Raw genomic sequence first — 15,505 nt, forward strand, 5'->3', positions numbered from 1 at the left:
GATTTCACTAGCAGGTGGGAGGCATCAGCTGGCCAGGATGATGGTACAGAGTCACTAGCTTCAGAGGTTTGTAAAGCCTTTATGGCCCGGTCCATTAGGTCTGCAAAGTTTAAGTCCGGATGCTCCAGGGCCCACAGCCGCAGCTGTTTGCGATCCTCTGCTGACCCCAGCCCCTGCAGGAACTGCTCCACAAGCATTTTGTTGCTCTCCGGCTCATTAATAGAGTCCACTTGCCTTAGAGTGCGCAGAGCGGTTTGTAGCCTCAGGGCATAGTCTCTAATGCTGTCCTGGGGGCGCTGCCTGTAGTTGTAAAATTGCCTCCGTGCGGGTTTCAAAGGCCACTTGTAGTTTATCAAATATGGTGGATACCGAGGTCCGATCCTCGTCAGTCCAAATCTCTACCTCCTGCTCGGCCACGCCTGTCAGCTGTCTGAGCACCACAGATGCACGCTGCTTGCCAGTCATTGCGTACATATCAAGAACAGTGCATATCTTCTTCTTAAATACCTGCAGGGCATCGGGTCGGCCATTATACTGGGGCAGCCAGGCGGCTCCGGGCACGTAAGGCAGAGTAATCGGCATAAGTTGCGTGACCGCCGGGAGCACAGAGTCCACCGCTCTTGTGACCGGAGCGGGACCCGCCGCTTCCCCATCATCTTTCACTGCTGCGGGAGCCACGGCTCCACCATCATCATCGGGCGCCAACATCTTTTCGGTGCTTCCCCCTTGGTTTTCAACAGCAATCTTACAAGACCTACTGTCCTTTGCAACTTCCTGCTCTGGGGATCACCGGGTTCCACCCGCGTTCTTAGGGGGCGGGGCTTAGGACTCGCGCTCTTTTCTGGGCAGAAGATGGCAAAGTTGTTGTTTTTGGCGCCAAATATGGCGAAAAAAGATGGTGGCAGTCCGAAAATTTCAACGTTTCACAGGTTAACAGTTCAGAAAATGTGCACTTGACTCAGATTAGTGGATGGGGAAAGAATCCTGTTCGTGACACCAATTTCGGTTTGTTGTGGACGGGGACCAGACCACTGCAAGGTGGTGCCCGGATCCGGGCTCGTTACTTTGGCTTGAGTGGCAACCGGACCCGGGCTCGTGCAGCCATCCGTCCTCACAACCGTAGGAAGGGTGTATTTACAGGGGAATAGTTTGTCAGTGATGCCACCCGTGGGTTGCGGTGAGAATTCATAGCACCGCCGCTACCTGGTGAGGGGACGCCCGGGGCTGATGGAGCGGGGCAGCAGGATGGAATCCCCTCCATGGGTAGGGGAGGTGTTGTCCCGGGGCCCAGGTGAACGGGAGTAATGGCTGCAGAGAGTGTCATGCAGTGTTGGACTGGGGATGGATGGTGTACTTACAGTTCCAAAGAATTGCATGCAGAGTCCAGTTGTAAACCAAATTGAGAGTGACCTGTTGTCTCCGGCGAGTGTATTCGGGTCCCACACTCTGGTGAAGCAAACAGGGGTCCCTTCTGCATTCAGTGTTTGTGTCTTCAATGAGAGAACTCCGCTTGAAATGGGGAAGTCCACTCTCGGTACTTTGTATGTTGTGAGCTGTGGCCCGCAAAATCTGACCCTTGGGATCTCTGTGGGTTCTGTCAGACACCCTCTCCCCCGCGTTGGGCTTCCATTTCGCTCTCTGGGCTTACTGTGGAACAAGGACTGGAACCTTGTCCCCGGCTGGTCAATTGACAAGGGGCTTGAAACCATCCTCGCCCTAGAGTCCAGGCACCCCGACTGTGCATGGCCTCCAGACCGGATTCCCGCTGTCGGCACCAGCATGCTACAACCCTTCCCCGGTCCACTTAAGGTCTTCCACGACCAGATCTCCGTCGCCTGTGGTCCTGCTTGCCGTCTGCCACCTAGTCAGTAGTCCGGTAGTCCAGGGGCCCAACCCCTGGCTCCGCTGTCACTCCACACTCCTCTCTCCTCAACTCTCAGTACTGTTCCACTGTCTGACTCAGACTTAGACTTAAGGGTACTTTACACGCTGCGACATCGCTAACGATTTATCATCAGGGTGACGATGTTTGTGACGCAAATCCGGCATCGTTAGTGACATCGCAGCGTGTGACACGTACGATCGACCTTTAATGATCACAAAAGTGGTAAAAATCATTGGTTTTGGAGAGGCCGTTCAAAGACCAAATATCATTTTATGTGCAGTAATGAGGTTGTTCCTTGTTCCTGCGGCAGCACACATTGCTATGTGTGAAACCGCAGGAATGAGGAACATCTCCTTACTTGCGGCCACCGGCAATGAGGAAGGAAGGAGGTGGCCGGCATGTTCCAACCGCTCATCTCCGCCCCTCCACTTCTTTTGGGCGACCGCTTAGTGACGTCGTTATGACGCCAAACGAACTGCCTCCTTAGAAAGGAGGCCGGTCACAGCGACGTCACTAGCCAGGTAAGTCAGTGTGACTGTTCCCAGCAATGTTGTGCGCCACGGGCAGTGATGTGCCCGTGACGCACAACCGACGGGGGCGGGTACGCTCGCTAGCGATCTCGCTAGCGAGATCGCAATGTGTAAAGTACCCTTAAGACTAAAGGCCCTTTCACACATAGAGATAAATCTGCAAAAGATCTGTGGTTGCAGTGAAATTGTGGACAATCAGTGCCAGGTTTGTGGCTGTGTACAAATGGAACAATATGTCCATGATTTCACTGCAACCACAGATCTGCCAAAGATGTGTGACAGGGCCTTTAGACTGTCTTGTTCCCTCCCAGGACACCTCAGGACCCCTAGATGGGCGCTCCCATCCGCCTGGTCCCGCCCACTTGTGTGTCCCTATTGTCATGGGGGGTGACTAGGCTTTACTGGCTGGTGTTGTGCACCTGGGTGTGGGTTTTTGTGTTGGTATTCCAAGGAGGATGGAGTCTTGTAACTGAGAGATTTGTACAACCTGGTTTTGCCAGGGCGTTACACTAGCTCAGGTCACTGCACTGCTCTCCCAGCCAATGGGGAACATTCTGTTCTTCATTGACTGGGACAGTGAGTATGGATCGTCGCAGGACCCCCTTATTGGATTACGCCGGACCCGGATTTCTTTTATCTTTTCAATAAATTGATGAAAAAGGGAATGTTTCGGGGAGTGTTTTTTCAAATAAAAATTTGTTTGTTGTCTATTTTTTTTAATTACTGACTGGATTATGATGTTGGGCTTGATGCCAGGTGGCATTACACATCTGGTATCAACCCTATATATTACCCCGTGTGCCACCGCACCAGGGCATCGGGATGAGCTGGGGAAAAAGCACCAGGGTTGGCACATCTAATGGATGCGCCACTTCTGGGGCGGCTGCGGCCTGCTATTCTTAGGCTGGAGAGGGTCCTTAGTTACCCCTCTCCACCCATAGCAGTTTTTAATTGCAATGAGATGACACACAGTTAGGGTCACAGAGCTAGGGACCCCAATATAGAGATATGCCTTGACGAGGCCTTGGGGCTCAGTTACATTGATCAATGCGATTGCTAAATATCTCCTTTTTCCTAATATTCATGGCAGGTATGCAATTCATTATTCACATGTTCAAATTAGCAAGTAGCATTTTTCATTGTATATTCCAATATTTGTCCATATGCTTGAGGCATTATACTATTACCTCCTGACTTACAGGCCCAATAATGGACATAAGGCCTGCTGCTATTAGTGGTACACTACTGCTCTGAGAATTTTCTGATTATTTGTCCAATGTTGCAAAACTGCTTTCTCCTCCTGTCTTTATTGCTCAGATTTGTGTTCTGACAGACTTTCACTTTTTCATTGTAAAATTCTGCTGCACTCCTAGTTTAGGCTTTTGTATGGGCTATAATTGTCCCTGCTGATTGGCTGCAATATATCATGCACACCTCCCAACTTTTGAAGAATAGAAAGAGAAACGAGACAGACCTGTAAAGAGACAGACCTGTAAAGAGACAGGGGGAAAGAGACAGACAGAAACAGAGATAGAGAGAGACAGACAGAGACAGCACAGAGATAGAGACAGACAGACTGACACTGACAGACACAGAGACAGAGACAGACAGACACAGAGACAGAGAGAGACAAACAGATACAGAGATTGAGACAGACAGACAGACACAGACAGACACAGAGATAGAGAGAGACAGAGATAGAGACAGACACAGAGATAGAGACAGACAGACACAGAGATAGAGACAGACAGACAGACACAGAGATAGAAAGATACAGACAGACACAGAGATAGAGAGACAGACATGGATAGAGACAGAGAGACAGTTACTATCCTGGGTAACGCCGGGTACTACAGCTAGTATTTATATAAGCACCACTTCACACATGTTGCTTATTTGTGCCTATAAGGCCGTGTTCACACGTTGCATAAATCAGGTGTTTTTTGTTTTCTGCCACTGTCTGCACCATACTACACAATAGCAATCTTCCCTGGTTATTCCATTTTTGCTGCATTTTTTATGCCTCTTCTCCATTATTTAATGCATTTATGGTTCAGATGAGAATCTGCGTTTTTAAGTGTTTTTTATAGCACAGAAAAGCTTGGATTCTTCACTTATAAACGTATCTGCAGTTTTCTCCTGCATTTTTTTAAGCTCCACATAGAAACCTCTAGAGAGAAAAAAAGCACCAAAACCGCAGAGTTCGGTGGCACATTTCATGAAATCACATCCACTTTGCTTGGACAATTAAACAACAGAATTTATGTGCAAAAAAGCAGCACAAAAAACCGACATTAACACTACATGTGAACACGGACTAAATGTCCAAGCAAAGTGGATGAGACGTCATGAAGTCTCCGCCTGCTGTGAGTCTGAAGACGACGCTGAACTGTGCGGTTTTGATGTTTTTTTTTCTTTATAAGTTTCAGGATTCACATCTGCAACAATCATGTATCAAAAACGGGGGACAATGCATAAAAAGAATTGTTATTGCGCTTGCACCTATAGAAAAAACACAGTATTTACGCTACGTGTGAACACGGCCTCAGCAATACATTTTTTTTACATTTTTTATGGGTTTAATAGAGAAAAATAATAAATTGCGCCATTTTTTTACGCCATTTACCGATCCCCGTAAATAATCTGATCGCTGTGTTGTTCGGGTCCTTATGATTACAGGGACACCAAATATGTCCATGGTATTTGCTGATTTGGGATGTTTATTTTTTTAAAAAGCACAATAAAAATTACATTATTATAGTTTTGTTATTATTTTTAGTAATTCTATTAGAAGAAACAAAAAAATCTCTTTTCCTCTCCCTCTAGAATACAGGACACAGATATGCTGCTCTGTACAATGGATCTCTATGTCCAGGGTGAGAGGCTGCGTTGCAGGTTCCTCTATTGTATGTAAAATCCTCCCTCTGAGATCATCATTCCTAGTGCCCCAACAGCTAAGGGCTGCTAGACACATATTTGAAATTTGCTGGTTTGAGTCAAAGGGGGTGAAAATTAACCCCTTCAGCCCCCAGCCTGTTTTCACCTTAAAGACCCGGCCATTTTTTTGCAATTTTGACCAGTGTCATTTTGACAGGTTATAACTCAATTGGCGATTCTGACATTGTTTTTTCGTGACATATTGTACTTCATGTCAGTGGTAAATTTAGGCCAATATGTTTTGCGTTTATTTGTGAAAATTTCGGAAATTTGGCGAAAATTTTGAAAATTTCGCAGTTTTCAAAATTTGAAATTTTATGCCCATAAATCTGAGAGATATGTCACACAAAATAGTTACTAAATAACATTTCCCACTTGTCTGCTTTACACCAGCGCAATTTTTGAAAAAAAAAAAAATTCCGTTAGGAAGTTAGAAGGGTTCAAAGTTCATCAGCAATTTCTCATATTTCCAACAAAATTTACAAAAAAAAATTTTTTAGGTACCACATCACATTTGGAGTGATTTGAGAAACCTAGGCGAAAGAAAATACCCAAAAGTGACCCCATTCTAAAATCTGCACCCTTCACTCTGCTCAAAACCACATCCAAGAAGTTTATTAACCCTTTAGGAGCTTCACAGCAACCAAAGCAATGTAGAAGAAAAAATGAAAATTTTACTTTTTTAACACAAAAATGTTACTTTAGCCATAAAAATTAGTATTTTCACAAGGGTATCAGGAAAAATGCATCATAAAATGTATCGTGCATTTTCTCCTGAGTACGCAGATACTTCATATGTGGTGGAAATCAAATGTTTGGGCACACGGCAGGACTCGGAAGGCAAGGAGCGCCATTTTAATTTTTGAGTGCAAAATTAGCTGCACTCATTAGCGGACGCCATGTCGGGTTTGAAGACTCCCTGAGGTGCCTAAACAATGGAGCTCCCCCATAAGTGACCCCATTTTGGAAACTAGAGCCCTCAAATATTTTTTCTAGATGTTTGATGTGCACTTTGAACCCCTGGGTCCTTCAAAGAAGTTTATAACGTTGAGCCATGAAAAGAAAAAACATTTTTTTTTACCACAAAACTGTTGCTTCAACCAGGTAGCTTTTTTTTATCACAAGGGTATCAGGAAAAAATGCACCATAAAATGTATTGTGCATTTTCTCCTGAGTATGCCGATACCGCATATGTGGTGGAAATCAAATGTTTGGGCACACGGCAGGACTCGGAAGGCAAGGAGCGCCATTTGAATTTTTGAGTGCAAAATTAGCTGCACTCATTAGCGGACGCCATGTCGGGTTTGAAGACTCCCTGAGGTGTCTAAACAATTGAGCTCCCCCATAAGTGACCCCATTTTGGAAACTAGAGCCCTCAGATATTTTTTCTAGATGTGTGATGTGCACTTTGAACCTCTGGGGGCTTCACAGAAGTTTATAACGTTGAGCCGTGAAAAGAAAAAAAAATTTTTTATCACAAAACTGTTGCTTCAACCAGGTAGCTTTTTTATCACAGGAGTATCAGGAAAAAATGCACCATAAAATGTATTGTGCATTTTCTCCTGAGTACGCAGATACCTCATATGTGGTGGAAATCAAATGTTTGGGCACACATCAGGACTCGGAAGGCAAGGAGCGCCATTTCACAGCAAAATTGGTTGGAATTATTAGCGGACGCCATGTTGCATTTGGAGACCCCCCTGAAGTGCCTAAACAATGGAGCTCCCCCACAATTGACCCCATTTTGGAAACTAGACCCCTCATGGAATTTATCTAGCTGTTTAGTGAGCACTTTGAACCCCTGGAGGCTTCACAAACGTTTGTAATGTTCAGCCGTGAAAATATTTTATTCTTTTTTTTACCACAAAATTGTTTTTTCAAACAGGTAGCTTTTTTTTCACAAGCGTATCAGGAAAAAATGCACCATAAAATGTATTGTGCAATTTCTCCTGAGTACACAGGTACCTCATATGTGGTGGAAATCAATTGTTTGGGCGTACGGCGGGGCTCAGAAGAGAAGGAGCGCCATTTCACAGTAAAATTGATTGGAATTATTAGCAGACACCATGTTGCATTTGGAGACCCCCTGAGGTGCCTAAACAATGGAGCTCCCCCACATGTGATCCCATTTTGGAAACTAGACCCCCCCATACAAAAAAATTAGTTTGGCGAAATAACAAAAATACAGACATCAGTAAAAAAAAAAATGAATAAAAAAAAAAATATGAGCGCCTGCCACTAAGACCAGTGCCAAACGTGAGAGCATTGCACGAGTCTCGCATCGCATCGCATCATCCACTCCAGTCTGGAAGCGAGCAACTGCGCTGGATAATGCGATGCGAGAGGGCGGGGCGGCAGATGAGAAAGGGCGCAGCGGATGGAAGATGGGAAATCGCGCAGCGGATGGAGGATCGGCAGAGGATGGCAAAGGGCGCAGCGGATGGAAGATGGGAAAGGGCGCAGCGGATGGAGGAGCGGCAGAGGATGGGAAAGGGCACAGAGGATGGAAGATGAGAAAGGGCGCAGCAGATGAAGGAGCGGCAGAGGATGGGAAAGGGCGCAGCGGATGGAGCAGCGGCAGAGGATGGGAAAGGGCGCAGCGGATGGAGGAGCGGCAGAGGATGGGAAAGGGCGCAGCGGATGGATGATGGGAAATGGCGCAGCGGATGGAGGAGTGATGGAGGATGGGGGGGACGGAGGTGAGATGGGGATACCTACCTTACAGGATGGATCTAGGCAGCAGGATCACAGCAGACAGAAGAGGCAGCAAATGAAGGAGGCAACAGATTGAGGAGTGTGAGAGGGGGCAGTAGATGAAGAGGATGGGAGAGAGCAGGCAGCAGATCGGGGAGGGGGGCAGAGTCTGATGGGAGAGAGAGATGGCACATGGAGGAGGGGGGGCCCCGGGGGGAGGGGGCCCCCAGAACATGGAGGGGGGAGGGTGGATTGCAGCACATGTGGGGGGAGGGTGGCTTGCAGCACATGTGGGGGTAGGTTGGCTTGCAGCACATGTGAGGGGAGGGTGGCTTGCAGCACATGGAGGGGGAGGAGGTGTAGTGGCGATGGAGAAGGGGCAGCCGATGAAGGAGGCAACAATCGGGAACAGTGGGGGCCGATTCGGGGGCAGAAGTGGCTGAAAAAGGTGGGTGCGACGGCGGTGGGGACAGTGGCAAACGTGGCGGCGGGGACAGTGGCGAATGTGGCGGCGGGGACAGTGGCGGGCGGGGCGATCGGGGACAGCGGTGGGGCTGGTGGTGGCGATCGGAGACAGCGGTGGGGATGGCGGTGGCGGGCGGGGCGATCGGCGACAGCGGCGGGGCTGGCGGTGGTGATCGAAGACAGCGGCGGGGCTGGCGGTTGCGGGTGGGGTGATCGGCGACAGCGGCGGGGCTGGGGCTGGCGGGCGGGGCGATCGGAGACAGCGGTGGGGCTGGCAGTGGCGGGCGGGGCAATCGGAGACAGCGGCGGGGCTGGCGCTGGCGGGCGGGGCAATCGGAGACAGCGGCGGGGCTGGCGGGGCGTTCGGAGACACAGCGGCGGGGCTGGCGGTGGCGATCGGGGCGATCGGAGACAGCGGCGGGGCGATCGGAGACAGCGGCGGGGCTGGCGGGGCGATCGGAGACACAGCGGCGGGGCTGGCGGTGGCGGGCGGGGCGATAGGAGACAGCGGCGGGGCTGTCAGGGCGATCGGGGACAGGGGCGGGCGGCGGGGGCAGCAACTTACCAAAGGGCACCCGCAGAGACCGCTCTCCTCGGCTTTCAGGGACGGACACAGGTCACCGGCACCAGATCCACGGTAATTGGAGAGATCGGTCACAAGACCAGTCTCTCCAATCAGAGCTGGGGGCGGGTGAAGCACCGATCACCCAGCTCCAGCCAATGGCCAGTGCTACAGCAGCACTGATCAGGGCTGGATTTCAATGTTCCAGCCATTTTCAATGGCTGGAACATTACAGTGACTGTAATTGGCTGAGCGGCGTTCGTCAGCCAATCACAGCCTCTGTAAGTTCGGGGAGGAGGCACCACCCCTCCTAAGGTCAGGCAGAGGTCCCCTCCTTCCCGAATCTACAGTTTAATTAAACAAATTTCACTCCCCCGGGGCTCCGGGAACCTGATTTCGCCATGACGTACTGGGTACGTCATGGGTCGTTTAGCACCATGTCACCATGACGTACCCAGTACGTCAAAGGTCGTTAAGGGGTTAAGTTTATATATATATATATATACATATATATATATATATATATATATATATATATACAGTGCCTGCAAGTAGTATTCAACCCCCTGCAGATTTAGCAGGTTTGATAAGATGCAAATAGGTTAGAGCCTGCAAACTTCAAACAAGAGCAGGATTTATTAACAGATGCATAAATCTTACAAACCAACAAGTTATGTTGCTCAGTTAAATTTTAATAAATTTTCAACATAACAGTGTGGGTCAATTATTATTCAACCCCTAGGTTTAATATTTTGTGGAATAACCCTTGTTTGCAATTACAGCTAATAATCGTCTTTTATAAGACCTGATCAGGCCGGCACAGGTCTCTGGAGTTATCTTGGCCCACTCCTCCATGCAGATCTTCTCCAAGTTATCTAGGTTCTTTGGGTGTCTCATGTGGAGTTTAATTTTGAGCTCCTTCCACAAGTTTTCAATTGGGTTAAGGTCAGGAGACTGACTAGGCCACTGCAACACCTTGATTTTTTCCCTCTTGAACCAGGCCTTGGTTTTCTTGGCTGTGTGCTTTGGGTCGTTGTCTTGTTGGAAGATGAAATGACGACCCATCTTAAGATCCTTGATGGAGGAGCAGAGGTTCTTGGCCAAAATCTCCAAGTAGGCCGTGCTATCCATCTTCCCATGAATGCGGACCAGATGGCCAGGCCCCTTGGCTGAGAAACAGCCCCACAGCATGATGCTGCCACCACCATGCTTGACTGTAGGGATGGTATTCTTGGGGTCGTATGCAGTGCCATCCAGTCTCCAAACGTCACGTGTCTGGTTGGCACCAAAGATCTCGATCTTGGTCTCATCAGACCAGAGAACCTTGAACCAGTCTGTCTCAGAGTCCTCCAAGTGATCATGAGCATACTGTAGACGAGCCTTGACATGACGCTTTGAAAGTAAAGGTACCTTACGGGCTCGTCTGGAACGGAGACCATTGCGGTGGAGTACATTACTTATGGTATTGACTGAAACCAATGTCCCCACTGCCATGAGATCTTCCCGGAGCTCCTTCCTTGTTGTCCTTGGGTTAGCCTTGACTCTTCGGACAAGCCTGGCCTCGGCACGGGTGGAAACTTTCAAAGGCTGTCCAGGCCGTGGAAGGCTAACAGTAGTTCCATAAGCCTTCCACTTCCAGATGATGCTCCCAACAGTGGAGACAGGTAGGCCCAACTCCTTGGAAAGGGTTTTGTACCCCTTGCCAGCCTTGTGACCCTCCACGATCTTGTCTCTGATGGCCTTGGAATGCTCCTTTGTCTTTCCCATGTTGACCAAGTATGAGTGCTGTTCACAAGTTTGGGGAGGGTCTTAATTAGTCAGAAAAGGCTGGAAAAAGAGATAATTAATCCAAACATGTGAAGCTCATTGTTCTTTGTGCCTGAAATACTTCTTAATACTTTAGGGGAACCAAACAGAATTCTTGTGGTTTGAGGGGTTGAATAATAAATGACCCTCTGAATAAACTTTTCACAATTTAAAAAAAAAAGAAATAACATTCTTTTTTGCTGCAGTGCATTTCACACTTCCAGGCCGATCTACAGTCCAAATGTCACAATGCCAAGTTAATTCCGAATGTGTAAACCTGCTAAATCTGCAGGGGGTTGAATACTACTTGTAGGCACTGTATATATATATATATATATATATATATATATATATATATATAGTGCTATGCAAAAGTTTGAGCACCCCTGGTCAAAATTACTGTTATTGTGAACAGTTAATCAAGTTGAAAATGAAATGATCTTTAAAAGGCATAAAGTTAAAGATGACACATTTCGTTTATATTTTAGGTAAGAACAAAAAAAAAATATTTTCATCATTAACATTTTAAAAACTACAAAAATGAAAATGGGTCAATGCAAAAGTTTGAACACCCTTGGAGATTAGTATGCTCAGATAACTTTGACTATCATTTCAGACCTTAATTAGCCTGTTAGGTTTGTGGCTTGTTCATTATCATAGTTAGGAAAGGGCAGGTGATGCAAATTTCACAGCTTTATAAAAACCCAGCTTCCTCTAACCTTGTGCAAATAAAACAACAGCCATGGGTTTTTCAAAGCAGCTGCCTAGCACTCTGAAAATCAAAATGGTGAAGGCCCACAAAGCAGAAGAAAACTAGAAGAAAATAGCAAAGCGTTTTCAAGTTGCCCTTTCCTCAGTTCAAAAAGTAATTCAGAAATGGCAGTTACAGAAACAGTGGAGGTCAAGATAAGGTCTGGAAAACCAAGCAAAATTTCTGTGACAGCTGCTCGTAGGATTGCTAGAGTGGCAAATCAGAACCTTCACTTCACTGCAAAAGTCCTTCAGGAAGATTTAGCCGACTCTGGAGTTGTGGTACATTGTTCTACTGTTCAGAGACACCTACAGAAAAATGACCTTCATGGAAGAGTCATCTGAAGAAAACCTCTCCTGCGTCCTAACCATAAAATTTTAACATCAGAAGTATGCAAAATAACATCTAAACAAGAATGATGTATTTTGGAAACAAGTCCGTTGTTTACCACCAGGTGGTGCTATAGGTGGTTTCATTGCGTAGTGCATGGCTACTTTAGTATACCTAGACACCAATTCTATGCCTATAGTTGCCGCCGTTAATGGCGGTAGACAGGATATGGGTGATATGTTGCTCTATTGATATGTTTGTCTACAGCACTTCAAAGCATGCCGTTTGTAGCACGTTACTGTAATCACCACTAACAGCATGTAACCTGTGTACTGGTTGGTAATTTATCACCATATCTAACACATGCTTATTGGTGGTGAGCGAGTACGCTTGTCACTACTCGGTACTCGCACAAGTATCACTGTACTCAGGCTACTCGGCGGGTACCTAGTAATTTCGCGATACTCGTGCTGTACTCGTGGTCTTCATCACTGCATGTTGGCTCTCTTTTGAGAGCCAGCCCTCATGCAGGGATTGGCTGGCAGACCACTGCAATGCCACAGCCCTGTTAGTTGTGGAATTGCAGTGATTGGCCGGCCCGCACAGCGTGACCGAGCCTTTATACCGGCGGGCGCGCTGTGCTCTGCACATAGCCATCCAGTCAGTGCAGGGAGAGTGTTGCTGCTTCAGGGAAAGGTTTGCGGCCCTTTATAGTTATTTCCGTAGCAGGGCTGCAAACAGTGTGACCAGAAGTCCTTCTCAGGACTATTGGAGTTGTATACAGGCAGGCAGGGTATAGCCAGGTCGGAGTACAGGAGAAGAGTCCTTCTCAGGACTATTGTTGCTGTATACAGGCAGGCAGGCAGGGTATATAGCCATTCCTAGTGGTGACCGTGTCACGGGGGGAGGAGGGGACGCTGTGTTCTCCCACTGCTCGGGTCTGGCCGCTGCTGCTGCTGTTGCCGCTACTCGGTGGTGGCTCGAGCGGTGGGCCGGATCCCGGGGACTCGAGCGGCATTCCTCGCCCGTGAGTAAAAAGGGGGAATTGATTGTGGGGATTTGATATTGTCCGTGACACCACCCACGGTTGTGGTGAGATTGGTGACACCACCGCTGCTCTGGACGGGGATCCCGGGAGCGATGACAGGGAGCAGCCTGGATGTTAGTTCTCCCCTCCGTGGGTAGGGGGGTTGGTTTTCCCGGGGCCCGGTGATGGGGTAGGGATGGATGGCAGGCGGGTTACGGAGCCTGGCGAGGTGCAGGGTCGCGGGGGCAGCGCTGTGCCGCACGGCACGGTGGTACTCACTCAGCCAATGATGAGGACACAGTTCTCGGTAAAACACACGGCTGGATGGACGGGTCCCACAGACGGCTGCGGTAGTTTTTCCCCTGACCCTGGTTGGTAGTGTAAGACTTTTCTTTCGCCTCCGTGCACGCTCCTCCTGCGCTCCGGTTTCCAGCTGGCTCCCCGGTTCGGTACTGGTGTGCCTCCGCCCAGCCCCGGCTACCTACGGTTCCACCAACTGTCTTCCCGGCTCCCACAAATGGCCACTACCGCCTGCCTCACTCTCTACCCGAGGGTCCTAGGCTCCAACCTAGGCCCCTGTCTGCTTCTGTCTCCCTGCAGACCTCCTCTCTCTTCCTCTCCTTCCACTTTCACTTCTCAAACTGCCCTCACTCCTCTCCAAAGCTAATCTGCCTGGTTTTCCTGCCTCCAGGACTGTGAACTCCTTGGTGGGCGGGACCAACCGCCTGGCCCACCCCCTGGTGTGAACATCAGCCCCTGGAGGAAGGCAACAAGGGTTTTGTGTTCCAACTTCGGTGTGCCTGCTGGGAGTGTGGGGTGTTGTGGGTGTTGTCCAGGGCGCCACATTCCCCCTTAGTTAAATGCAGACCGTCCGCGGGCTGCCCGTCCATCACCGGTTTTATATTCACCAACTGAAAAATAGAAAACGGTAACACACAATACAATTATAATAACTTCTTCCCACATCGGGAGGTACTCTTATTTAAACGTTATGGTTACGGCTTCCGCTCTCTCCCACCCAAGCAACCTGGCCCTGATGCTGCCCCTAAGCAAACAGGTAGCACCACTTGACCCCAGTCCAGCACAAGTTGCCCGAGCGGGTTCTGTCCTTTCCAGGGGACCCACGTCCATGGGGAACCCCTGAAACCCCCAGAGGATTGCCACCGGTTCCGGTGGTGGCTGGGCCCCAGCCTGCTCCACTGCGGGCCCTTCCTCCAATCTGCCTCTCTGGAGGCGGGTAACGGTAGAAGCCACAACAACATATTTATTTACATGCCACAAGTTTGTGGTTGCCCTGCTAGTTCTCGGGCCTGTTCATAAGGAGTTCCTTATGCATAAATGGTGAAGGGGGTTCCAACGGGGACCAGTTGCCGGCAACGACCGGTTCAAATCAAGCTGTAAATCAAGGCTTCAATCAGGTGACATCTCAGTTGATTATTCTTATCATTTTCAAACTTTCAAACTTTAAATACACACACAATTTTTCCACTTTTAAAGAGTAGTTTCCCTGTACCTAAGTGGGGGTCTACCTAGGTTGGGACGAGTGGACCTCCGGGGTCCTGGGTCAGTGGGGACAGGCGGTGGGGCAGAGGGAGCAATCAGTTCCTCTTCCCTGCTATCGTGTGGGGCAGGCGGAGGCATAGGGGAGCTGGGTAGAGATTCATCCCTAGGAAATGGCTCATGGTCGACCACTTCCATCACTTCCTCATCCACGGGTTGTGGGAACAGTATCACTGGAAGAATCACCGCGCCATTCTGTGTAGGCCAGTCCGCTGGGAAGTCACCCATCACGGTGTGGATTACCTCTTTTGCCTTCTCCGCTGGTGGAGGAACCAGAACTTCAGCCGCTGCCCTCAATGCTGGTGGGCACCTCTTTAGATGGTCCCGGGAAACCGTGGCCAAAGTGCCCCCTTGGTCATGACTGATCTGGTAGGCCTTCCCATCTTCCCATTGTTACGGGGGGATGTCTGATAATAAAACCTAAAGGAATGTCAGACAGTCAGGGTCCACCATGCACAGACTCTGCTGCAGACTATGGCAGAGGATAAGGGGTATATAAGTGTGCCACTGTAAAAAATAATAGCACAAGTGCAGAGTGCAATACCTCTGTTAAACTCACAGAGGAATATAATTAGAAAATAAAGCAATTCCTCCTTTACTTGGAGGGTGTGTGGAATGGTCTCTGTTAAAGATCACAGAGACAAAAGCAGTGAGTGTGAAATGGCACCTACCTAGGTCCGTTCCTCTAGTGGTGCCAGGAGACGGACAGCAGCGTAAGCCGCACAAAGCTCCTACCTGCGTTCGCTCTACTAGTGTGCGAGGACACGAACCACTAGATATGGCACCTGCCTAGGTCCGCTCTTCTAGTGGTGCAAAAGAGACGGACAGCAGCGTAAGCCGCACAAAGCTCCTACCTGCGTTTGCTCCACTAGTGTGTGAGGACACGAACCACTAGATATGGCACCTGCCTAGGTCCGCTCTTCTAGTGGTGCAAAAGAGACGGACAGCAGCATAAGCC

Source organism: Anomaloglossus baeobatrachus, chromosome 4 (genome assembly GCF_048569485.1).
Source record: "Anomaloglossus baeobatrachus isolate aAnoBae1 chromosome 4, aAnoBae1.hap1, whole genome shotgun sequence".
Classification (NCBI taxonomy): Eukaryota; Metazoa; Chordata; class Amphibia; order Anura; family Aromobatidae; genus Anomaloglossus; species Anomaloglossus baeobatrachus.